At 40.4% G+C, this 27077-nt stretch overlaps 1 long non-coding RNA gene across 3 annotated transcripts; it reads right to left on the bottom strand.

Moving 5' to 3' along the window:
* Positions 1-26870, bottom strand: LOC134163793 (uncharacterized). 3 transcript variants are annotated; one of them, XR_009964853.1, is made up of 7 exons: positions 25756-26870; positions 13677-13787; positions 10495-10572; positions 9085-9147; positions 2887-3049; positions 284-333; positions 1-113 (listed from the first exon to the last, which is right to left on the bottom strand). It is a non-coding gene; the product is annotated as an uncharacterized LOC134163793 (long non-coding RNA). The 3 variants fall into 3 exon arrangements; XR_009964852.1 differs by lacking the exons at positions 10495-10572; positions 13677-13787; XR_009964851.1 differs by lacking the exons at positions 10495-10572; positions 13677-13787 and having other exon boundaries at positions 9085-9233.
* Positions 26871-27077: the final 207 nt, after the last annotated feature.

Consider the following 27077-nt stretch of genomic DNA (forward strand, 5'->3'; position numbering starts at 1 on the left):
ATGTCTGCTGAAATACCCTGGAGCATGCAGGGCTGGAAGAGATGATGTGGAACTTACAGGAGACTCACACCTTTAAACTAGCAGTGAGAGGCCAGGTGGGATACCCAGGGGCTCTGAAATGACACAGGTCTGTGTTTAGACACATGTGTTTCTTCTAAAATTAATAAAACACTAACACTGAAAAACAAAAAAGACTAAACAAATTTTTATATGATTTCACTTAACTAAAAGCATGAAAAAAATTTAAAAACTCCAAAGAAATAACTTTGTCTAAATCTCATACCTTACTGCATAAAAATGTCTCAGAGATCATCACCACTTGCTACATAGGTCCTATAGAAATAAAGCACATCATGAACTGGTCACATTCACAATACTTTTATACTTTCTAATTTCAAATTTTAGAATACCACTATGTTTCCAAAGTTAAATACCCAAAAAATCAGAAAAGGCTTCATGCAAACCCAAGACTACAGCTTTTAGCTATTCTAGAGTGAAGTTATTAATTCTAAATGTATATACTATTTTGTCTCATTCAGCAACCAATTGCTTGATACGGGTCACAAGACAAGCGTTGTGACATCGGTAGTTAAATGATGCCCTGATAAAGTTATGGTTGACTACAGTACAATCATTTTACATCACTTTGTTGTGATTACAAATTCTAAAAATGTAGAATTAATTCCCACTTCAAGGTGGTTCTTGCAGCGAAGCCTTGGAGCTTGTTCTCATAGTTTTCCTCAAGCAAATTTCCCTTTGATTCCAAGAAGAGTTTTTGGTGGAGCATCACATCAGAGTAGCAAATAATCCTTTGTAGTAGCATTTCTAGAAATGGCTGAGGAAAAAATTAGCCTGGCTGGGCTAGCCAACTGGAAGATGACTGCATTGAAGGTACAAGAAAAGTAGATACAGTGCTAAGATGGATCAGGTGAAGTATTTCTAACAGAGTGCGAAAGCTGTTGCATTAATGTTGTATGCAAGGCAATAACTAAGGGTACACACTTCTGCTTGCCTTTGTTTAAAAGCAATCAATTGAGCTTAAGGTAATGCTGGGGCATAGAAAACTAAGCTTCTGAAAGAAAACATCCAATAGGATATAGGGTGGGCAAGACACCCTCTGCATGGATTTCACAGTAATTTTGCTTTTCATTGCCAAAAGACTAGACTTGGTAGACCAGGAGCCCTCAGCAATGAACCAGCAGGATCTTGGTTCTTTATAACTCAGCCATAGTTTTCTCACTCTGATTATGAAACACCAAAAAGAGTCTCTTCATATTAAAAGAGACTGCAGCTAATACCCAGATGGACACTTAAAGGAAAACATAAATGTTACAACAGACATTAAAATGATTACATGATTATTTTCTGCTTGAGGCTTATTTATGGAGTAGAAAATGAAATACTACTTTTGGTTACTTTAGCCTAAATCCTAAGCAATTCTACCGGTTTCAGTTGCTTCAATAGGATTACTTCTAGTTCACCTTGAAGTAAATGAGAGCTGAATTCAACATCTTAATTCTGTGTTTCCTTTGGGGGAACTAAAGCCAAAAGGCCACCATACAGATCGATGAATATCACTGATTTTATAGTCATGGACAGTGAGTAAGCAGTGGTGAACATGTCACAGAGAACAGCAGAAAACAGAAAACAGCTTTAACTAGACATTGGTTTGCCTTACTAACCATCTGCCCTTTGTTGGCTATATGGCAGGATTACATGCTGCACAAAAAATTAATGAAAAATGCAGACCAGCCAACTTGCTTTTGGTTTTGATTTGGAGTAGAGTATCCTTCAAAAGCTATATTTTAAGCAAACATTTTTTTTTTTCTTGTCACAGCCAAATTCTCCAGTTCAGGAATTTACAATATTTTCCTTTTTCCAGAATGACACCTGCTGGTGGGAGAAGCATGGATGAATTGCAGATACTTTATAGGTTTGATTGCAGCTAACCTGACATATTCTCAGAGCATGCTCAGCATCTGTGTCCAGGTAAACTATTGCAAATAAAGACTTGGAAACTGTAAAGGTGCTATAAGGAGTATCTTGCAAAAGTAATAGTTTTCCAATCAGATTTAAAACCCTCCCTATCTTACACAAAAAAGCTGCTGTGCTGCTTCAAACCATCAAGTGCAAGTAAAACCAGCTGCTAATGCAATTATTGGTGTTTAACACCCCAAAAGATTAGCATCTCAAAGACAAGTATTGTGCACATGTTCCTGACTCCGTATAGGAGGACACTGCTAGGAGAGACAGAAAGCAAGTTGTACCTTTGCCAAAGCTGTGACAAATACTCTTCAATACACCAAGCAGCGTTAGGCTCTGTAATGGGCTTCCATATTCATAGCACCTCTGTTTCCTGGGTCTATTGGCATAGCCTGCCCTCCAGCTAAATTGAAGCCAGGCTTGAGATTTTGATGCTTTCAACACATTTGCAGCAATATTTCCAAAAGTGATTTCCAATGCTAAGAATACCCTTATTAGGAAGGCACAAATTTATTTCCTCTTTCTGAGATGCCAACTATCCGCCATATTCTATAATGGCAAGCAGAACAGTAGGTGCTCAGGACCCTGAAGAAAAGTCTACAGTTGGACTCTAAACATCTAGAAATGTGAATTATTGAAGCTACTCTAGTATATTTTTGGACAAGAAGTTGTGGTAATTTTAAGAAATCAGATTTTGAGACCTTTATGTTTTAAACATGACTTGCGAAGAAATATTTGTGGAAAAAAATGCTCACTTATACAGAAAACAGTATTACAAATACAATTCAGAATTAGAATTTAAACAATTCCTTTGAATTATTTAGAAGAGCATAGGCAAACATACAGATTCAAATGCGCTCCCCTTGGGTCAATTATTAATATATAGGTATTGCTATGGCATACCTCACTAACATCAGAAGGCAAACTGTCTTGTTGATCACAATATTTAGTGGCATTAGGCTGCAACTCAGGAGACTTGGTTTCTGTTCCTGGATTTGTCACTGGTCTTCTTTATGGCTTTGAGCAGATACATGGCTTCACAACTCTGTTCCTTCAGTTCTCCCATCTGTGAAAAGAAGATAACATTGCTTTAGTATGATAGTTAAGTGACTGATTTACAAAGATTTTTTTTATTTATTTTGGTAAATGCAAACACGTGAAAAGGGAGTACATTGGTGTAAACTAAGGCACTTTAATAGACTTCCAATGGATAGTTTAGATCTGGAGAGTTTCTTTAAACGTATTTCTTGTGAAGTTCATCAAAACTTCAGTCCCACCTCTGGTTGTACATACTTCTGTTTATAAAGTCCTTGCTTATCATATATGATTACAACTATCAAAAGCTGGAACCTTATCATAATTTTGATTTATCCTCCGTAACAAAGCAATGACTTCATAAGGAGCCCAGCTACATCCCAACATCTTCAGAGTGGGGCTTCAGCCCAGGGTTAAGTACTTTGCTGAGAACAGAAGCAGGCTGGAAGCAGAAAGACTGATATAATCCCCCAACCTATGATAGCTTGGCCTTCTCCACAAGGTTTGAGCTAGCTGAAAAGCATAGAAAAATGCAGAAAAGATGCTTGTGCAGATATGTTCCTACCTTTTACTGCCAGAGCCTGAGGAGATTTACTGAAAAAGGTTTTCTAGCTGCTCCACTTAGCTCAAGGAGTGTCTCCTTGAGTATGTCATTGCCAACAATTGACTGACAACTGTGTTATAATGCAGCAAAAAGACCCTTCTTATCCCAAAGTGATAGCACTGCTTGTCTTGTCAGAGTAAAGGTCAGCTTGAGCTTTGAGATCAGGTTACTGCTTACCCTTAAGTAGTCTTTCCAGCTTTTAATGCCACACATGGTGAATAAAATACATGCATCGGACAGACACAGCCTGGGATTCAAACAAGCCTCTGCACAAAGATGAGAGCTCTGAATCTGGCTGAATTTGGCAGAATTTTTCTGCTCTCTCAACTCCACCTATTGAGCTCACATGGCATGGAATAACCCGGTGTTGGGATTACTTTCATGTCCCATTCTTTTTATTTCACCTAGGACATTCTTAACTTAAAGCTTTTAAGCCTTGCTTGCCAAATCATTAGATATGCATCATCGTCACAGATCTATCCCACTTCTTAGTAAGCAGCTACTAGGAAACTGGTTTGGACCGAAGCACTGCAGCTACAGTGTTTTTAAGCGCTCTCATCACTTCTGGTAATGTGTTACCAGCATCATTTCCCACAGAAATGCTCCTATCCCTTCCCCCCATCAAACAACATATGCCCTATGACCAGTCCCAGCTGACCCAAACTCCCTTAGCTGCTAAACCATGCTATCACCAAAAAGCTCCTCCTCAAATGCCTCTGGCTTAAGCTGACCTCCCTGAGGATAGCGCTGGGCTCTGCAGAAATGATCTCCAGCGTCAGAGTTAAGCATTACTTTAAACTGATCCACACGGAACAAGAAATAGCAATATATCATGCCATGGTTTAATTTTCTCACTAGTTTTGCATGTGTAGCTTTTCCTCTGCATGATGGACATAACTTTTCTTCCTCCTGTAACCGGCTGCCTCCAGCTTTGGTTGATTCTGTACTTCAAAGAGTACTTTCTTCCCCAAAAAAGACTATGATGTCCTTTTCTTCTCTCATTTGTATCAAGCTTTCTTTTTTTGTCTTACCCACATAAATTCAGTATTTGTAAGGGACTTTATCAGCATGTACTTTTCCGTGGCCTCTCTCAAAGGACCACAGAATCACAGAATGGTTGAAGTTGGAAGGGACAACCAGGGGTCATTTAGTTCAACCTCCTGGCTCAAGCAGAGTCACCTAGAGCACATTTACTCAGGATCGTGTCCAGACAGCTCTTGAATATCTCCAGGGAAGGAGCTTCCACAAGCTCTCTGGACAATCTACTCCAATGCTCAGGCACCCTCACAGCAAAGTTCTTCCTCATGTTCAGGTGGAATTTCTTGTGTTTTAGTTTATGCCCATTGCCTCTTGCCCTACCACCTGGTACCACCGAGAAGAGTCTGGCCCCATCTTCTGGACACTCTCCCTTCAGATAATTCTATACATTGATCAGATTCACCCTGAGCCTTGCCCCCTCTCCTCTCATCTTCTCTTTTTCTCTCCTCTCATATTCTCTTTTTCTCTCCTCTCTACTATTATCTCTTCTTTAGGCTGAACAGGCCCAGGACCCTGAACTTGCCTTTGTTGAATTTCAGAAGATTCCTCTCTGCCCATCTCTTCAGCTCATCTAGATCCCTCTGACTAAAAGCAAAGTGCTGCAGGGGATCAGCCACTCCTCCCAGTTTTGTATCATCAGCAAACTTGCTGAGGAGGCACTCTATCCCTTCATCCAAGTCACAGATGAGTAAGTTAAACAATACTGTACGCAGCACTGGCCCTTGGGGAACACTGCTCTAAGAGAAATTCCTCTCCTTCCAACTGCAGTCCTTTGCAGCCAAGTCAGAGGGTTATTTCTAGGGTTCAGTAACTGCTTTGGGCTGCACAGATACTGTGAAGACACTTCTCGGTGCACAAGCACTTGTCCCACGAGGATGTATACCAGGTAGCCTACATTTTCTGAATGCAACTTACCCTATATTGACCTGAAGAGACCTGAAAGGCTCAGGTTTGCAACTGGGAAAGTATGCCCGTTTCTTCAGAGCACTAAAGGCTGGTGAGTGCTGGAAGTCCCCCGTGTACAAGGGGAGCACACACAGGGGAAACACTAAGAAGTGTACTGCTGTGTAGAGACCCAAAGCTCCTGGAAACCTGGACCAACCCATCTGTCTGTACTGCCTGTGGGACAGATCTGAACACAGCCACAAGTACATGCTGCCCCCACCATACTTGAGGAAAGCTCACTATGCTCTTGGCTGGGCAGTCTCCCTGCCCAGACCATGGAGCAGCAGAGGAGGTGTACATCAGCCCCTCCTTCCCTTTAGGAAAGGTTAGTGCTATACAGGAGTTTGACCCCCAAACTTGATACAGATCCAGAACCACAAGAGCGCCTCTGCACAGAGGAAGTTCCTGACTGTTGCATATTTTTGCATTTCTATTTTTGCATTGTCTTTTTTTCCCTTCTACATGGTTTCCCTTTCTCTGAGTTGTCACTTTACAATCCTACCCCAAACACCAGAATTATATTTATGGTTTTCCAACTAAAAACATATACTTTCAGCCAAAATGTCATATATTTTAAACTCTGATAAGAGAGAATCTATGCTGTGCATGTCTTCCACGTCTGCACATGACTGCAGACTGCACAGGGTGTATTGTCAGTCCATGGAGAAAAAAAAGCATAGCTACCTGACCCAAACTAGCCGGTGAACTTGATCAGAGAATTGCTATTTCACTACTCTAAGCCTTTTTATATCCCCCCAACTTCCTTGTTTGTCTTCTCCTTCTCAGAGAAAAATATTTTCTGAGGACATATTAAATATGCTGCTGTACCATAGTAAATTCTTCACTGAGATCCAGAAAGGTTAGATTTGAAAACATGTCACTCTTCCAGCAAATCAATGAACCAGATTTCAGATTTGCACACCATGTTCAAGGGCTTTTGGTTTTTTTTTCTTGCTTTTTTTTTTTCAAATTTTTTTTTTCCTATTTACTGTATAGAAATTTCTTTCCTTCAAGAACTGTTTCAAAGCTTTGCACCCCAGAGGTCAAACGAATAGGCCTGCTTCTGTCCATGCAAGTCTCTCCTCCCTTCTTACACAGCGAAACTGTGCTCTTGTCACATGGTCCCTTTCCTCCTTATGAGACATTCACACAAATAGTTTCATACACATGTTCTGCCTGAATTCTGGGTCAACATCCCACTCCCCTGAGTGAAGCCCATTAATTGTCCTGAGCTTTGCTCCCTCATCCGCTGGTTATCTGCCATTCCCATACCCACAGTAAGCCTCCAGACTGCCCTGGTGCTAGATCACCATCAGTTTATCCAACACAGATTGTAGTTCATCTTCACAGCACAGGAGCCTTTCTCTTTCCCACATTTTTTCTAGAGGAAGAACTATTTGGTATTTCTATCAAGCTGATTTCATTTATTTCCTTTATTCCTACATACCCTGCCTTCTGAGACACAACCTTCTTTGCTGATCCCTCTTTTAACTCTGTCCCTGCACTACCTGTTAGCATCTTTCCTGTGATGATTACCCACTGAATTAGATATGGTGCCTTTCCCATTCTTCTGCTTAGGATGTAAGTTCTAGGCAGTTTTCACATGAAAACTTTAAAAACTCTACACCTCCTCAATATTTTGACCCCTTGTGTCCTTAGTCTGGATTACTTCAGTAATTAATTCATGTAGTTTATCAAAATACTCCTTTTCAAAATCAATCCTGCAGTCCTGCTTCTGTTTATTCTTCTACGTAATGTGAACACAGTAGACTTGTGAGTACTTGTTTCAGTGTTTCTTTTGTTATTATTCTTCCACAGAAGCCATGGTGCTCATCAAAACTATGTCTAAAATAGGACTGGTTGAGAAATTATTTGGTGAAGAGGTATTTCATCTACCATGTTTATGGATGCCCTGAGAAATAGGTCCCTACTTCATAGAATCACAGAATCCCAGGTCAGAAGGGACCTCAGGGATCATCTGGTTCAACCTTTCTAGACAAAACATGACCTAGACTAGATGTCCCTGAATGCTGTCCAGACAACCTACATCTAGGAAGGATCAGTCTCCCATAAAGATATAATTCCCAGATGTAATTTATTTCTCTATACGGCAGAGATCTCTGTTCACGTCTAGATGATAAAGATTAACTAAGGACTACAGCAGCCATCTGGAATGTTCTCTACAGGTTCTCTTCTAACTAACTTTTCCCAAAGTCATTTCAGCACAGACAAATTTTGTGTTAGGTCAGCAATAAATCCTAATAATTGCTTTTTTCTTTTTTTTTTTCCTTCCTTTTTTTTTCTGAGGGAGAATTTATGACACACTGTTTTTTTTGAGAAAGCCAACATACAATATTTCCAGCTTAATCCCAAAGCAATTGCATCATTGGACAGCACAAACCCCAGGGCTGCTGGACTCCTGGCTGCCTCAACACTAGGATACCTCAAAAAAAGCAGCCACCTGTAAATTAGGAAGCCTTGGGGCTGGGTAGCCTAAAGGGGCAGCAGCCTGAGGACTCAGGAGGCTTGGGAAGGGTGTCTAAAAGGCCTGATCCTCCACCAGCCTGGTAGGAGGCACGGGGAGGAAAACAGAGAACTGTTAGCCCACTACGTGGACAAGGTGAGCTGGTTATGCTGGAGCCAAGGGAGACCTGGAGTGGGGGAACCAGAATTTACTCCTTAAGGGGCGACTTTACTCACTTTGTTATTTTCTACCACACTGGTGGTCTATCAGCCCATCAAAGAAGTGAGGGGTGGCTGGTGGGAGCCACAGGACAGTGCAGCAGTCCCCCATCTCAGCTCCCTCTGGCGCTTCAGTGGAGCTGATGCACCACATGGACAGCATTTTTACTCCGCAAAAGTGGCATTTGCCAACTGAGCATGGCTGCGCCCAAAAACTTCTGATGAGCTCTTGCCCGCAGCATGCTACCGGCTCCAGTTACCAACACAATATTTAAATCTTTCACAAGCATTGAAAATGTGAAGCAAGACCAGCATTTCAGCCACTAATAAGTAATACCTCTGAAGCAGACTCAACAAGAAGCTTGTGGGAATTTTTGTCTAGCATTATTTACTACTACAAATTACTTACCAGATCTAGCCTGTTCAGACTGCTGTGCTTGTTACACTAGCAGAAAAAAAGCTGAATTCTGGGAGTCTTTTTTTGTTGTGGTGTACTCTCACTCACTCTCACTAACACCATACAAAAATGATGCCTGGAACTACAATAGCATCATGGAAACTTTCCACTACACGTCAGCGATCCTTAAGGGAAAACATGTACATATGCACTACAGATATTGTATGCATTTCCAGGAACCTTGTTAAAATAGGTCACATGTAAAAAAAAAAACAAGTCAATTAGGAAGAAAACTGCTTCATCAACTTCTTCCGTTACTCATACGATAGGGCAGATAACAAGACCAAAACCAAAAGTGTAATTTTCAAAAGCCTTTTGAAAATCTAGCTGGATTTTCTACCTTGTTACCTTCATGAGCCACACAGACAATGAGCAGTCCATGATCTTTTGACACACAAAACACCTAAAGTAGTGACAGGTTTCAGGATTAGGTCCAAACACTGAATTGTTTAATTCAAGAACAAACCACATTGTATTTTGCTTATGCATCTGTAAACAGAATACAGTATGATGAAACAGAAAAGTCTCCTTGCGGTTTTGTGTGTGTCATCGTTGCCACTTTCATAATTAGAGGACATAGGCTACCATTAAAATCAAATGCAAAGTTCCCATTGACTTTAGTAGATGTAAACCAGGCATTAACATTATGCTTTTCGGTTTTCTTGAGGTTTAAACACCTCATAAAATAAATTTACAGATGAACTAGTAAATGTATGCTTACAAAGAAACCTCCTAAGGACTCCCCAAAGCCATCTTTCTAAATGCTGCTCTTCATTCAGTTTATATCATCAGACAGATTAAGGGACTATCAAACAAAGGTGCATAGATCAAGAACAGCAATAAGAAATGCTGAAAATACATTCCAGAAATATAATTCCAAAAATCATTTGACATATTTGACAAAATGGACTTGGAAGAGGGTTTTATATTATGCGACATATTACATAAGCTCAGAAAACCCTATCTATTTATTTATCTGCCTATCCATTTCAGCAATCTGTAAATGAAAACACATACAGTATATGCACCCAGGGTTCTTTTCAGGAACCCTTTCAAAACCATTCAAATAAAAATGCAAGAAAAGCTAATTGAGAAAGACAGAAAAAGTGAGGGGGAAGAGAGATTCTAACCAATGGGAAGTCAGAAATACTACCATCCGGAGCTGACACTTTCTTCTTTAGAGCTATGTGCCTGTTGGGCATAATTTCTGATCTCGCAGACTTTCCACATGTAAAACTCCAATTGACTTCAGTGCAAACGAATGAACTGCAGGATATAATTAAGCCTGCTGAGGTCTGAAAACCAATCTCATTTACTGCCTGAACATTTCTGTGAATTTCAGAGATTTTCAAGATAGTTTGCTTCATTCATTGCCAAATAATAATTTATAAATAATTATAAGGTGTAAATATAAATAGAAGGTTAAACATTAGATATAAGGAACCAACAATTACCTGACTTAATGAAGGTAGTATTAAATCAAACATCATACATGACATTACCAAAGAAAGAGTTGTGATTGATGGATGACATTTGCACAATCATCTTGTTCCAGATACTACTGGCACAAGCAGAAAGGTGCTTTTGACAATTAATAACCACTTGGGAAGTGTTTGCCCATTAGCAAACAGGAGCATGGTAGAAGAAAGGATACTGTCCAGCTCTACAGAGAGAAATTCAACTATCTTAACCTGGAGACCTTGTTTTCTTTTACTGTCATGCCCTGCTTTATTCAGAAAATACTTTGTACCTTCTCAACAAGTGGAGTTCTACAGTTATCATCCACCAATTCTCTTCAGTGCTGCTTCATCTCCGGAACAGGCTTGTACTAGACAGGGATGAAGCCATATGAGAAAAAAAACAGTGCAATCACAAAACTAGGGTCAGTGTTTCAATGCAAGAGTGTTTCAATGCATGAGAGATCATTCTGTTATTCTTAATTTTAGGATACTTGTCCATGTAGCTTGAACATTATCTCAATGAGGTGTTTTGCATATGCTTGATTTTAAAAACAAACTAATCAAGATTGCTTCCACTATGTGCATCATGCCCACACCAACCCATTAACTAGGATGGTGCCTTCAGGCCCACACAGACTAATAGAGAAGCATACAGTGAAGAATCACAGAACCATGGGCATTAGATCACAGAACATGGAACATTAAGTCAGGAAGGATCTCAGGAGCTCATGTGATCACACACGCCACTCTTTGTAAGGCTGATTTCGACATTTGATGTGGTTGCTCAGGACCTTGTTGAGGTTGTCCAACCCCTAAGTGCATTCAAGCTAGTGGCAAAGAGGAACTACACTGAAGGCTTGCCAACAGCACATGGATGAAAACATTTGGGAGCCCCAAACAGGGGTCAGACTCCCTGCTCTCAGTTCCACTGAAAAGCATCGCTGCAGCTCAAACTAACACCCAGGGACAATACTACAGGGGTTGTCTCTGGTTTGGCCTCTGGTGCAACCAGCTCAGTCATTCTGTGAAGATGCTGTATGGAAAATCTGATCATGGGAAGGAGCTGTGCAAGGCGGAGAAGACAAAATCTGGAAATATTTGCTGTTAGGCTTTAGTAAATCTCTGTGGAATATTTGGTAACCGTGGTTTTTTCCATGTCTTGAAACAGCTGACCAAATTTGAAAGGCTTTGTGAGTATGGCAAAAGGCACATACCAGACTCAAAGGCAGAGAAAGGTCTCTCTTTGCTCCACAACCTTTAAAAATACAGGGGTAAGATTTTTCTTTTTCTTTTTTTTTACATAACAGAAAAACATAATTTTTACTAGCCTTTTCTTTATAAATAGGTCAATCACTTTTCAATTAAAAAGAATAAAAAACCTAGAGACTGACACTGAATAACAATAAATTTAGCCCAAATACATTAAATTTGGCAAAGCTCTGAAAAAAATGAAAACAGAATCTGATAACAGGAAGTGTTAAGAAACCTTCATCATGGGCAGAGCTGCCCATCCTGCCTGTAATATTGCTTGGTAAGTGCTCTGGAATCCTTAAAAGTGAACAGAACCACATAACTGAAGCTGCTGGACTGCATTTCTCTGCTCCCCATTTCTGCTGCCGTATCTTACTGTTAATTATTGTCCTAACCCGCAGCTGGCTGGTGGAAGCACCAGGCAAGTATGTTTTCCTCTGGAACTAAACTGCAGGAAAAGAAAAAATTCTGACTATGCACTGCATCAGGATTAAAGGCACATTTTGAAGTTTGCTTCCAGACAAAATGCTGGTGCATTCAAACCCTATTAATGTACAGCGGAGGGAGTGCCAAAGGACAAGAGCACTCCACAAATACAGCTGCAATTCCATGAAGTCAGAGCAAACAGCTCCTTGCCCACAAGATGAGGTAACTAAGAGATGTAAGTGTAACAGCCCACATAACCCAAATGGATCTTGAAGCTATCTGGGCTGTGAGGCCCCAAAACTAACAGTACAAAACATATTGTACGTATAGCTTTTGCATTCAGCTTGGATTTTATTTGTGGATTTTATTTAACAGTTCTAAATCCTGATTTTTTAAAAGTGTTCTTCCTACCATCATCATTATTATGGGCTGGTTTTTTCTGAGCTTCCAGTATGCATCATCACTGGTAAGGGACTGGAGCTGGTAAGGGATCACCAGTGAGCTCTCTATCCTCTTGTACTCAGCAGAAATTTGCTACTGATTTCAGAGGAGCAAAATCTTCACCCCACAGGAAATCAAGGTAAGTGGGAAATAATACTTGTTTCATCTTATTAAATAGTAAAGCTCACACTTTTCAGGATCTCAGTCCACAGACATTTCCTTTTTCTGTCAGAAAAATACAGTTGGGAGGATATGTAACATAAAGTACAAAAAAGGTGCTGTAACACAGGGTGAGACAAGGGGGGCAAAGCTGTAAATTCCTTCCATCGACATGGTAATCTGTATTTGTAGAAGGCCAATATTGAGCAGGCAGTGAAAACAGAAACGCATAACCACATCACATCGTTCCACTGCCAGGAACATTCATACTAATTTCACCATCAAACACACAGTATGATTACTTAAAGCCTTTTTTTTAACCAATCCTACTTATAAAAACAAAATCCTCAAGATGGTATAACTTCACATTTTCATATTCTGTAACATGAATATACATCAAATTGGCAACAATCTGCACCTTGTGTACAAGCCTCCTTCAGGGTCATTAACATGGAATCAACTCCTTGCAGTAAGTAAACACCTATTTTTCTTGGGGTTTATGTTAAAATTTGAAAATTAATCTTGCAAGTAATTTTGAACCAGCAAAACAGGGCTGACAAAGCAAGCACTGTAGTACGGTATCTTTTATTAGGCCAACTTAGAGCTCAAAAATATGCAAGTCTCCTTGACCACACACAAGTTCATGCATGCAGAACTCCAGGCTGGACCCATAAAATGTATTAAACTACTTTGTCACTACAGGTATATATAGTACATATGTATATAATGCATATGCATACACATTTTGAAAGTCTTCAGAATAAACTCTTCATTGATAGAGGTTTAAAATAACAATTCTGAAGGACTTCTGTGGGTTGGCATGTAATCTTGCTATATATCACCAGGTTTCATGAAGAAAATTTAGCAGCACACAAACCAAATCCTGCTTCTGATTTCTAGTGAGGTCTAATTCCTATGAAAAACTCATGACTCTTAGTAATAGTGTTAGCAACCATAGGTTCTTTGCTGCTAATAATACCAATGGCAAAACCCAGCAGAGATATAGCACTGTTTGTGGTTTACATCAAGTGTTTTACAAGGAACAATACAGAGTCAGTAACCTTGTAACATATATACTTCAGGATTCTATATGTAGGTAAAACCCACTCTAAACAGATGTCTCTTCTGCATCAGAATTCAAATGTTTCTAATGTTACTACATGTCCACAACAAGGTGTGTGCATAACCCACTCACCTCTGCTTTTCATCCACAAGCATGTAAACAGATCACCATTCAGTTCCTCAGCAGCACTCAGTCCACATGATGAGCCTTCCACCCAGGGAAGAGAAGGGATGGTTGTGGGAGCTACATACAAAGAACATACCAAAGAATTACAGTATGAAGGCAACCACTTTCTTCTTTCTTCAAGTTCTGGCACCTGTGAAACTGTTTCTGGGTGTTTTGTCAGGAGTGCAGTCACCCCAGTAAATGCAAGCTGTTCATTGGAACAAAGACTGAAGAGTCAGTGTCCTTCAAGCCTTTGTGCCACCAGCCCAAGTACTGCCTCATGAGTATCAGTGATCGTGTGGTGGTTCTACAGTCTTCAGCTGCTGGAACTCTGCCAGCACATGCTGTGGCAGTACCTTATGTTCTAGTTGTATATGCCTTGAGATGGGCTAGTGGATCTAACCTGATAGCATCAAATGTGGCTCTGATAAAGTCTGCTAACCCATTTCTAGTGAGTTTGAAGTTGACGCTACATCTTTTTAGATTTGATTGTGAATAACAAAGGCTGTTTGAGACCAAAGAGCGTCACAGATTTGCAGAAGAGCTTTGTCTGGCTAAGGCAGTACGTTCATGAAGGATCAACATTTTGATCCTTCTGCTGGGGAACTGGGTCATGGAAAAAAATATTGGTAAGTGGATATAATGATTAATAAGAAATCTGAAACCACCTTTAGAATAAATTTAAGATGTGGCCTCAGTGTTACCCTATCCACCTGAAAATAATACGGAGGATTAGACATAAAAGCTAGAACTTTATTTACCCCTGAGCTGAGGTAATGGCTACTAAAAATGTGGATTTCATTGACAGATGATTTAGTGAACATGATGACAGACACTCAAACATGGCCCCATTAAAGATAAAACCAACATGCTTAAATCTCATGAGGAGGGATTTTTTCTTATTGGTAGAGAATGCATGTCAAGACCTTTAGAAACCTAGGAACCACACAGTGAGAAAAAAAAACAAAGAATCAGCACTCGTAAGTGTCTGGCTGAAGTTCCCACTAAATGGACTTTGATAGATCATTTTTAACTGACAACAAAGGCACCAGAAAGATTGCCTGGATTGTAGCTCCTCACTGAAATCTGCGATGAAAAATACTTCCTGCAGCCAAATGGAAAGTTAAGGAGAGAACTTTCTCCCTAGAAATATGTTTTTTGCGGATACAGAGTGAATCTAGTCTAGAGATACCATCTAAGAATATCAATATCGTCAGGGGCAGAAACAGGAGATGTACATATAGCATCAGACAAAAATATTGGGACATTATGTTCCTTTAAGATGCCAGCTTTATCAGTGACTGGGAAGATACTGAAGATCTAACTACTAAAGTTTGCTATGCTTTTGCTTCTGAGACTTCAACCTCCACTGCCTGTTGCAGTACCAGTTGCAATGCACAGGCCCAGCTGGCCTCAGTGTTCTGTCTTTTGCTGTCTGGTATCAGGGAAGGTACTGAAAGGCTGACTAAGAGCTGTCCTCCCTGTCTCTGTGGGCCTCAGCAGCCACTGACTGCTGCTACAGTTGTGGTCTTCTGGAAACCCTGGTCTTGGGTGCAGCTGATGACAGTGGGTGACTTCAGCCCTCCCATTAACAGGACATTAGAGGAGAGAAACAGACACTTCTAACACGTGTTTCTTCTTATCATAAAGTAAATGCCAAAAACAGGTTGGATGAATAATTCCCCAGAATTACCTCATAAACTTTAGCAAGATGACATGCTTAGATACAAACATCCATACTGCAGACATCTACATTTAGATTAGAAGAATCCCACCCTAGACATCTGCATTTCAGAAGAGTAAAAATTGGTGCCTTATGGCACAGATGCATACAGGAGGTGGTATTACCATCGTATTACAGTCTTCCACATTACAAAGACTAACAATTTTGACTCCCAAGTCTTCTCTGAGCATTCACAATGAATGTCAAACTGCACATTTGGAAGGAATGTGGCCTACTCCTCAAGAGCAAAACGTAGATCATGGCCACCATGTTACCCTTCTTTCACACAAGGCTTAAAATCTGGGAATTATATAAAGCTCACCATTAAATGAAATTGCACATATGTTAACTACAGTTTTATTTATTTGCCACAAACACCTGCTGTAACAATAAATACAGAAATGAAGTACAGGAGTAACAAACTATCCCTGATTAATATGCCCAAAGAAACACTAGGGCTAATCTGCTTCTTTGCCAAGGAACTAAAATGTAGAGATATGCAAGGTTTGAGACTGCTTTTCACCCCTGGATGGAGTCCTGTGCAAAGAAAATACATGTTTTGTGATTTAACAAACTCAGGGAAAAATAAGCTTTTCCTGTTGCTTTGTAATAAGATTCCTCCATAATATTTTCATAATTAAAAACTAGGAGTAGGCAGGTGAGAGGCAGAGCTGTTCCATGCGAACAAAGAGATGAGAAAGAAAGGCATAATTGGGGCTCCTACTTCCAGTTCCTACTGCACAAGCTATAAAATCACTGCAATGTCTTTCTCGGAGAGCTTTAGTATGTTATTTCATACTGTCTTCCAAGCTAAAGTAGGCCTACAGACCTCCTTTGATATGTTCACACCGAATTAACATCAATTAATGATGAAGGGTACAATGAACGATCCGTTCAGGTGACCAAATGTAGATGCCTACATAAGACAGAAATGAATTATCTCTAAGCTCCATTGATTGTATTGATTAGTTTGACTACAAAGACCATTTAGACACCTAACTCACATATGGACACCTACATTTACTCCAAAGGTAAGTATCTAAAATCTCTCCCAGTTCTCACAACTCACTGGCAGATAGGTGAATATTCCAGACTAGGTAACTAAATGATCTTAACAAAAGGGAAAAATGCTCTGAAAACAATGGGAGGCAATTCTACTGAGACAGAATAAAGCTCTACTCTTAGGCAGCACCTGAAGGATGGGAGATGATAGAAGCAGTTCTGAGAAAAAAATTAATAAACTGAAGATCAATTAACAGTATCATTTATGAAAAAAAGCAGTCATAATATGATGGGATGTACACCTGACACGGCATATGAAGGAATCCTTACATTCTGTTTGGCACAGGTTACATTACACTCAGTTTTGGGCACTGCACATCAGGAAAGATGGAAAATAAATGTAAAGCATCAAAAATGCCTGGAGATCAAGAAAATAAGTTATTCTCAAGCCATTTCAAGTCAAGATCCAGAAGAGGTAACAATGAGCTTAACTTGGAGCAAAAGAGATTCAAGCTACAGATCAGGCTTACACATGTGACACACACAAGTAAAAAAGGACAGTTTTCTAAAATGACACTAGAGTGAGCAGCTTTGTAAGATTCTGAAATGTCCTTTTTTGGGGACAGGTTAAAGCAGGAAAGCAGGTTAGTCAAACATGTATTACGGAGAACATAGGTTTATTCAATTTAATTTTGCTTTGGTCAGAGGGAAGGAGTAATGACCTCAATCTGCTCTAGCCCTGCCTTCTATAATTCTTTGATAACAACCCATTTTAGAGATACAGAAGCAAAAATATGACTTGCCTACATGTATGACTACAAGTGTGGCACATCCAGAATTAGGACACTGTGGCTTATATCATTCTTTTAAATAACACCAGCCACTAGTATCAGCATATTCTTAAAAAAAAAAAAAAAAAAAAAAAAAAAAAGAAAATCTTTTAAATAGCCAGATTTTTAAAATAGATCATAGGATCATAGAATAATTGGGGTTGGAAGGGACCTTAAGGTAAAAATCATCTAGTCCAATCCCCCTGCCATGGGCAGAGACACCTTTCACTAGACCAGGTTGCTCAAAGCCCCGTCCAACCTAGCCTTGAACACTTCCAGGGATGGGGCAACCACAGCTTCTCTGGGCAGCCCTTGCCAGTGTCTCACCACCCTCAGCATAAAAAGTTTCTTCCTTATGTCCAATCTAAGCCTACCCACTTCCAGTTTAAAACCATTGCCTTTTCTCCTTGTCACTACAGTTTCTCTCCATCTTTCTTACAAGCCCCCTTTGTATATTGAAAGTCCACAATAAGGTCTCCCAAGAGCCTTCTTTTCTCCAGGCTCAATAACCCCAATTCTCAGCTTTTCCTTATAGAAGAGGTGCTCCAACCCTCTGATAACTTTTATGCCCTCTAGACATCTTTCATCTCCTCTGAACCTGCTCCAGCATTTCTGTCTTGTACTGGGGACCCCAGAGCTGGATGCAGTACTGCAGGTGGAGTCTCATCTGAGCACAGCAGAGGAGCAGAATCATGTCTCTCAGCATGCTGGCCATGCTTCTTTATATACAGCCAATGACATGATTGGATTTCTGGGCTGCAGCCACACACTGCCAGCTCATGTCCAACTATTCATTAACAAGTATCCTGAGGTCCTTCTCCGCAGGGCTGCTCTTGCTCCATTCGTCCTCTAGCTTGTACTGAAACTGGGAATTGCCTTAATCCCAGGTGCAGGACTTTGCAGTTGGCTTTGTTGAACTTCATGAGGTTCACATAGGCCTACTCCTCAAGCCTGTCAAGGCCCCTGTTTATGCATCCCTTTCCTTTAGTGAATGAACTTCACCAGTAAGCTTGGGGTCATCTGCAAACTTTCTGAGGGTGCACTCAATGCCACTGTCCATGTCACTGATGAAGGTATTAAATAGTTATTAGCCCCACTATGGACCCTTGAAGGACACCACACATTATTGGTTTCCACTTGGACATAGGAGCATTGACTGTAACTTTTTTGACACAGCTACCCAGCCAGCTCCTTATCCACCTAATAATCCATTCATCAAACATGTGTCTCCAATTTAGAGATAAGAATATTGTAGGGGATTGTACCAAAGGACTTACAAAAGTCCAGACGACATCCATAGCTCTTCCCTTGTCCACAGATGCAGTCACTCAATTGAATAAGACTTCTAATCAATCAGGCACGATTTGCCCTTGGTGAAGGCATGCTGGCTATCTGCAATCACCTTCCCTGACTTCCACATATTTTGATATAATCTTCCAGAAGCACCCACTCCGTGATCTTAGATGGCTGGAGGTGAGGCTGACGGGTTGCTATTTCCCAGCATCCTCCTTTTTTAAATATGGGTACATTATTTCCCTTTTTCCAGTCACCAGGGACTTCAGCTGATTATCATGACATGGTTTGGCATGGTTTAGTGGGAGGTGGCCCTGCCCATGGCAGGGGGTTGGAACTAGACGATCTTAAGGTCCTTTCCAACCCTAACTATTCTATGATTCTATGATGACTTTTCAAGTAACACAGAGAGTGGCTTGTCAACTACATCAGCAAGTTCCCTCGGGATCTCTGTGATGAACCTCATCAGGTTCCATAGACTTAGGTACGTTTAGGCTCCTTAGGGGGCCTCAAACCTGATCTTCTCTTACAGTAGGAGGGACTTTGCTCTCCCAGTCCCTGCCTTGAAGTTCAGGAGCTTGAAAGATGTGGGAAGGGAGATTACCACTGAAAATTTAGCCAAAAAGATAGATAAGTACCTCGGCCTTCTCCACGTCATTTGTCACTCATCTTCCTGTCTTACTTGGAGGGGAGGGAGGAGTGCAACTTGCAAATTAAAGTAAGTGCATAAGTACATTATTGTTGAATCTGTAAATACTGTGTAATTTCACTATTTTAATGTACACAAATCACACTCACAGTTACTTAGCATAATTTAGCACACATCAGTTACTTAGCATAATACATATATTATGCAGCAAATAGTGATACAAAACTGTGCATGCAATTTCACGCAGTATTTTTGTATCTTTTTAAGTTGCCTGTAAAATCCCTGAAACAAAGAAAACTCAAAAGACTGCAGCAGTATTATCTCTGTCGTATGTAAAGATCACTTTCATTTTCTTCAGTGTCTTCCCTGCAGAATAATCCTAACACAGACCCAGAAGTATGATCTCATTCTTTGACTTTTTCCGAACAGATGGGTTGGGGGATCACCATGAAAACTGCAACTTTGCAATCTTCTAACATGACTGTTAAATCCATGTACCTTCTCAGAAACTGTGCCAATCATTTGCACCGAATTAAGGCAATTTTCTGGCATTATACTTCAATTACCTTGGAAAAATACTCTGTAATTTGTTCTAGATGACCCAAGCATATACCCACTATTTCTGTGGGGTCCTACAGCAATACTACAGAGCCTCCCAGCAAAGTAAGGAGCCTTCAGGAGGAGGAGATTTACAAACCAGGCAATTAACATTTTAAAGCCAAGTGTTCTTTTACATCTGTGTGGGCTTCACCTGCCTATGCTCCCTTCTGCAATGAATTATCATGGTTAACTATTTCTCAGGAATTCTTACCAAGTTTTATAATTTAATTGAATTTCCCAGTTCAGTTTCGGGACAGATATCTACCTGCATCATAGAACTCTGGGGGAAAAGTCTAGCAAAAATGGCATGTCTGACAGAGTCTGATATATACAACGTCTCTTCTCTGTGCCTTGTGAAAACCCCCTTCAAAATCAACGTTCAGCAAACTGGGGTTTTATATCCTAAGCTTAAAAGACTAGTCACACATGCTACCAGACTTTCAAATTTGTGACCTTATAAGATATCAAGGTCATCAGATCTATCAGATTACAACAAAACTCCCATGCTGTTTTCAGCTTTCACAACCTCTCAAGCAGCAATGTAGAAGCCACTGGCTCTAGGAGAGGCACTGCCTTTTGGAACTCTAACAGTGACACTCACCATCCAGATCCAACTGCAGCACAAGCAGTTCAGCCCTGTTATCAGGCCAAAAACATGCTCAGGATTTGTCCAGACAAGGAACTTCGAGAAAATTAATCTGGATCCACCAAGTGAAATGAACTGTATGATACTGGATTTACACTCTGAATAAGTGAATAGGGTGTTTAATACTATTTAGTAAATTTGCATTAGAAACCTATTAACTTTCATGTCTCACAGATAGGAGTCTTTTGTGCTCTGTGACAATGGCAGTTTCTTAGTATGAGCTCCGTAATGCCAGCCTTAAAGCCTTCCTTTTTCTCAAGACTTTCTCAGAGCTAGGAGGAGCTCCACCTAAACCTGCAGCTCTTAACCAGGCATCAAGAGGAATCATGGCAGTTATGAGAGCAGCAATCTATCCAGATGAAAAGCTTATGCTTATATTTGGGGTTATAACTAGAGGCATTTAGATATTGTACATTTTATTAGTGCCCTCCTGATATCAAGCTTTCCTAAAATTTAGATTAACGGTACATCCCCAGTGAAGAGATATTGTCCCTCCCTCCACAAGAAGTAAGAGACCAGAAGTGACTCATTATGTGTTTGACTCAAAAAGCAGAAAATGCATAACTGAACAGTCTAAATACAGATGTCTACACCTGACCTGTCAGATCATGCTCTACACAAATGGGGCACAACTCCTCTCTAAAACAGACTAGATGAATTATGGACTCGAAGTACCTGCTTCTCTCTTCTGACTATAAAGAGGTGTGATGTGACATGTTTTATGCTGTACACCTGTAAGGATAAATAATGACCGTCAAGATTTTCCAAATCCTGGTTTGATCTTGGCATGCCGTGTAAGGATGATCAAGTTAACGACTGTAGGTTTCAGATCTCTGGCTGCATATTGTATTTCCCCTGTCCCTCTGCAGGACAGCTTGTGTGCATTGTCATTACATATCCAAATGAAAGCCATATTTTAATGGTTTATTTTTCTCTTAGTGTGTTCCAGAAATCCAACTGTTTTCTTTTTCTTTTGCTACAAAGGGCGTCTGAATGTCACCTGGCTCAAGCGCTAGTGTCTCAAGACACCATAGCCACTTGTAGAAAAGATGGATGGAAAAAGGCTCTAGGGCAGTGTCTGACATCAGATTGCTCTAGCAGCCCCACTGCACAGACTGTGACACTACATCAACCCTGACAGATGTACTTCAGCTTGTGAGCCCCTGGTTTGATTTCAGTCAGGTTGATGCCTCCCTTTACAGGCAGTGCCTTTGGTGGAGGTGATAATTTGAGAACTGCTGCTCCAGGCCTCATAAAGGTTTGAATTGAGCGTATACAGTCTTTTCCAGATTACTAGACTAGATAGTGACATACTAATCTAGTTTCCTTCTGCAACAGGATAACAGATGGGAGAAGCAGGAGGTGTCATATCTTGACTGGTTTTTATACTGACATGTATTCTTCTACCTAAGACAGAGAAACACAGTTTAGAGGAAACTAGCATGGGATGAGTACAAACTGTCTGCGAAGTCATTCACTAAAAGCATTTATCAATGGTTAGTTATTGAAATGAAAGGATGTATAAGCTAGGATTCCCCAGGAATCTGTGCTAAATTTAGGTCTTCTCAGTATTTCCATTAACAACCTGAACAAGAGAAGATAAATTATGCTTATTCATTACTGCAGATAATCCCATGCTAATAGAGTTTGCCAGCTCACTGGAAGATAGGTTTGAAATTCAGATTACCTTGACAAATTGGAGAAATAGTCTTAAAAGCAGGTGCCAAATCAAAACAGAGTATACAAAGTCCAGCACTTTCACATTGCACAAATACAGGCTAGGCAAGAATTGGTAAGACAACAGCCCTGTTTCCACAGGAGAGGAGCACAGACAGGATATAATCAACTACACTGCTGCATTTAAGTGAAAAAAGAAAGCTAACCCCAGAGTGGGATATATAAAGAGTCAGACAGCCTTCAGGAGACTTGAGTTGTCTGCTCCCTCACAGCAGCCAACTCTCAGCTGGAATACTGGGTCTAGTTTGAGATATGTCAAAAAGAGGAATTGGATGGAGTTCAGGAAAGAGAGGTTAAGAATTGTCAGAGGTCAAAAAAACATGACACCTATGGAGAAAAAGCAAAAGGATTGGCATGGTTTAGTCTATAGATGACTACAGAAAACACACCAAGACTTCCAACATGAAGGATAGTTAAACGCTGGCATAGATTGCATGGGGCTGGGAGGGGGGGGGGTAGTGGTGGGTGTGAAATCTCCATCCCTGTATCATGGTTTAAGTCCAGGCAGTAACTCAGAACCACACACCCACTTGCTCACCCCCTCCCAACCTCCCCTCCAAGGGGGGGGGGGGGGGGAGGAGAATCGAAAGAACGTAAACCACATGTGTTGAGAGAACAGTCCAACAATTGTTGGACAACACCCGCTGACTGATACCCAGCCTGACCCAAGCAGAAATCTGCCCTGCAGAGTAACTCCCCCCAGTTGCTATACTGGGCATGACGTGTTGTGGTATGGAATACCCCTTTGGCTAGTTTGAGTCAGGTGTCCTGTCTCTGCTTCCTCCCAGCTTCTTGTGCACCTCTGCACTGGCAGAGCATGAGAAACTGAAAAGTCCTTCATCAGGATAAGTACTTTTTAGCATCAACTAAAACACTGGTGTGTTATCAGCATTATTCTCGGAATAAACCCGAAACACAGCACTGCAACAGCTACTAGGAAGGAGAAAAAATAACTGTTAAAGCTGAAAGCAAGACACCCTGGATGTCTTTAGGAACAGGCTTGACAAATGGAAAAGACAGCGGGTCATCAGTGCATACGGAGAGGTTCATTGAGGTCCTTTCTAACACTGTTTTCTAGAATGCAGTCATTCTGCATCTTCTAAACATTCTGTTGTGAGTAGTTGTGTTTAGAGTAATTGTGCAACGACCAGCATTTCTCATTCAGCATCCTTGGAGCTGAATGAACCTGAGTTTTTTACTTGTTATAAATTCAGTAAGCCCGCTAGTTCTCAGAGTTCACTGCACTAAAGCTAAGGCAGTTAGACAGCCTGCTTTTATAATGCTTTCATTGCATAAATTTGCACAGCTGCTACCTAGAGTCTACACTATTGCTCAGCACCACTTTGTTAATTTGGAATCCAGATCTGGTGACTGATTTAGGAAAACAGTTCAGCTAATCCCTAGTGAATAGAAATCCTCAGCCTAAGATTGTATGGCTCACTAGATTCCCACACGTGCAAATGCAGCAGCTGCCTTGCAAAGGGAAGTTAAAATATCAAGCCCAAACGTTGGGGTTTTTTCATATGACATGCTTATTTTCCTTCCTCAGAGACAAGGGCTCCGAAAGGAAGGAGTAGAGATGATCACAAACTTTTCCAGTAGCCAACTTTTGTAGCAAGGTGGCAAGTGCACATACGTATTCTAGAAAGCTCCTTGAGGGCAGCAATTCTGGCAGTAGAACATTCAAAAATGTTCTGCTAAAAAAATTATTCTGCTAATTAGCCTCGTCTTGTTTCTTCAATCAGCCAATATAATTAGCATAAGTATGCATGTGATATCAGTAATCCATATATTTTAAACGATTTCCATATAGTTGCCTCCTGTGTGATAACACGTTCAGGCAGAGTACTGTAAATTGCAGATCCTCAGTGAGAGCTTCTGGGAAGTCATTCATTGTTATGGGAAGCCCCCTGTGCAGACCCCTTCCTGCCTGATAGGAAGCCCTGGATTGACCCACAATCTGTTGAGCTTTGGGAGACTACACAATGCTGATTTCTTCACTCAAACTTGGCATGAGGTGAGCATGCAGCTGATTTTCCTGGGCGGTTGAGACAGGCCAGTCAGTGAGACACATATTACAGTACGTATACTGTACCTGCTCCTGCAGTAGCTGTCCACATTTAGAAATAAATGAATAAATGTAATGAAAATAACCATTTTAATTATGACAACAATGAAAAGCCATTTCTTCCTCCAAATTATTTTGAAGATAACTGCTCTCAGATAAGTCCTTTAAGTAGCACTGTGTAAGTGAATGGTTCTAGTGCAGCTGAAACTAGTTTTTACTGAAGACAAGCACAAAACTTCCACCTACCCATACTCATGAGAATATCCCTCACCTACAATTCTTTCTATCATCATATTACTTACAATATGAGTTTTGAGAGCATTATGTACATTGCCTGGTTATACATCAATTTATATATGACCCTGGATATCTCAGACCTATGCTTCCCTCTTCTCATTCTTGCTATGCCCTCCCACCCCACTTTCCCCTTCCTATACTTTCTTCCAATGTTTCTGAAATTTCTTGTTTTTCCTTCCAAATGAAGTTACATGGGATTAACCTTGGAGGTTCTTTTCAGCAGACTGATACTTCTCTCCTATTCTCAGGAACAAAGAGATTTACTTATACACTAATCTCACCTCCTGCCAATTACAAAATGGAGTGCAGTTCTCTAACAGTGCAGTGCAGGACACTAGACCAGAACAGCTGAAATCCCTTCATTGGAAGCTGGATATCCTTGTCCAGGTTACTTCCTAGTAAATGTACATTTACAGGTGCAATGACAGATCTTTGATATAATGCCTAAAAAAAAAAGAATGAGGCTCAAAATCTAAAGCTACTCAGATACTTACCTCCTATTACCCAATGAGAAATATCTAAATAGGAGTCAGACACCCAAGGATCCCAGATGACATTTGGGGATCCGGGCCTACAGTCCCATCCGAGCTCCCCAAGCACCAAGTAACTCAGGATGTTCTCAGGTGGGTGAGATTTTCATATGGAAAACTTTGCCAAAGTTTCTGATCCAAATGCACTTCTGGACAGTGAATTAGGTGTTGCTGCTCCCTCTCCCAAAAGCTGTATCAGAAATAGCCAATGTGTTCTAGAAATGGTTGTGTGTTACAGGTAGAAAGCAAGGCTCTATACAAAGATGCATTGATTGTGTTAACTTACAGTTTTTGTAGTATCACACATAGTTGAGTCACTTGAACTGTAGTAAAAGCCAAGCTGTCTTTAATAAGGTAACTATTTTGTGATGAGCAAACACTTTCTGTATATCATTTTACACTGAAATTCTTTTAACAACTAACAAGATTTCTTATAACATTTTGTAGTTTTATCTGTCTTGCTTACATCCTTAGGCCATCCTGGCTATGACGTGAGTATGACATTTTATAAGCATGCTACAATTCTCCATAATCACTGTAAGTCAGTATACAGAATAGATGGTTTCTGGACTCCCCAAAGATTATCTTATCCACATAAGTTTATAAGCCAAGTAGGCAACATACAAACAAGAACAGGGTGTTACAGCTAATAAAAAGAATTTTAAAAATACCTGTTGAAGTGAACAAATGCTGATCCTGAGGGGACATTCTTCTCTTTTAGATGTTTTTCCCCACAATTTTATGTTTCTTTGTGGGGAAGAATGACTGTAATATGAGGAAAAAAAAAAAAAAAGTGGTACAGTACCTGTAAGCTAGATGCTACCACATGCAGACTTCAGGGACCTAGCCTCTAAAGTAGGATACAAAGTCCCAAATCAAGTGCTTCAATTTGCTGTGAAATGCATGAGAAAATCTGGACTCTCAGAAGAGTGACAAATACTCAGTTGCACATTAAGTCATGCAGAGTAAGGTGATACAATAGGCCAGGTGTGTGAAGCTTCTGAAATCTGATTTCTCTCTAGAGTTTACACACCTTGAAGCAACCACTCAAAACCAGTCTGAAGCCTAGGCTGGAACCTATGATTGTCCTTAAGCACTGATCATTGCTAGCATGAGTGAGCACCTCAGCAGGAACACTACTATTACTCTTGCATGTTGCAGATCTCCCTGGCCCCAAACACGTCATTACCCAAACTCTTTTCATTTGTATCTATGCAGACGTTTCTCCATATATTAGCCCTTTAGTACGCTAATCATTTTGGTTACTCTTCCCTGAATTCCCCCTAAAGCACTTATTAATTTATGATAAAGAAGTAATATTAATTAATCTGTTAAAATGAGGAAATAGACATTCAGATGTATGCAAAGAAACATTTTTTCTCTATTTACTCTTAATTTACATCTTTATGAGTCAAATCCCCACTGTTACATTGTCAAGTCAAATAGAATTTCACTGGTGATTAAAATTGCACAAAACACACACCTTTAATGAATTTGGTCTGCTAAATGGCTAAGAAAGAGTATCTCTAAGCAAAAGTAATGAATAAAGTATTTTTTCAGAGACACCGGCATTTCAGAGTGAAAGCAATTGTCAATTTCAACAGATGAGTATCAATACTGTTGATAACTATGTATAACTCTATACAGTAAGTCTATTCCCCTGGAACTGTTGTCCCACACTTACGGGTACATGAGGTACTCCAATAGGTTTCAGCTTGCTTGGGAACCCTAAAAGGCCACAGCTGAGATGCAAATATAACTCTGCTTTTAAAAAATAATTAAAAGGAAAAAAAAAAAAAAAAAAAAAAAGAAGTTCATGAGAGTTTTGGGTTGGTTTGTGGTGTTTTTTTTTTCCCTTTAATTTCCAGCCGACGGGCCCGATTCTGCCACCACAAGGGAATGGGCAGAACAAGGGCTGCTAGAGGGAGCACGCCGGGTCACCACCGAGCTGGGGGGAGCCGCAGGGGGTGGCGGAAGGGGAGGGGAAAAATCC

The sequence above is a fragment of the Pezoporus occidentalis genome, unplaced genomic scaffold (assembly GCF_034315485.1).
Source record: "Pezoporus occidentalis ecotype Australia unplaced genomic scaffold, CSIRO_AGI_Poc_V1 ctg207, whole genome shotgun sequence".
NCBI lineage: Eukaryota > Metazoa > Chordata > Aves > Psittaciformes > Psittacidae > Pezoporus > Pezoporus occidentalis.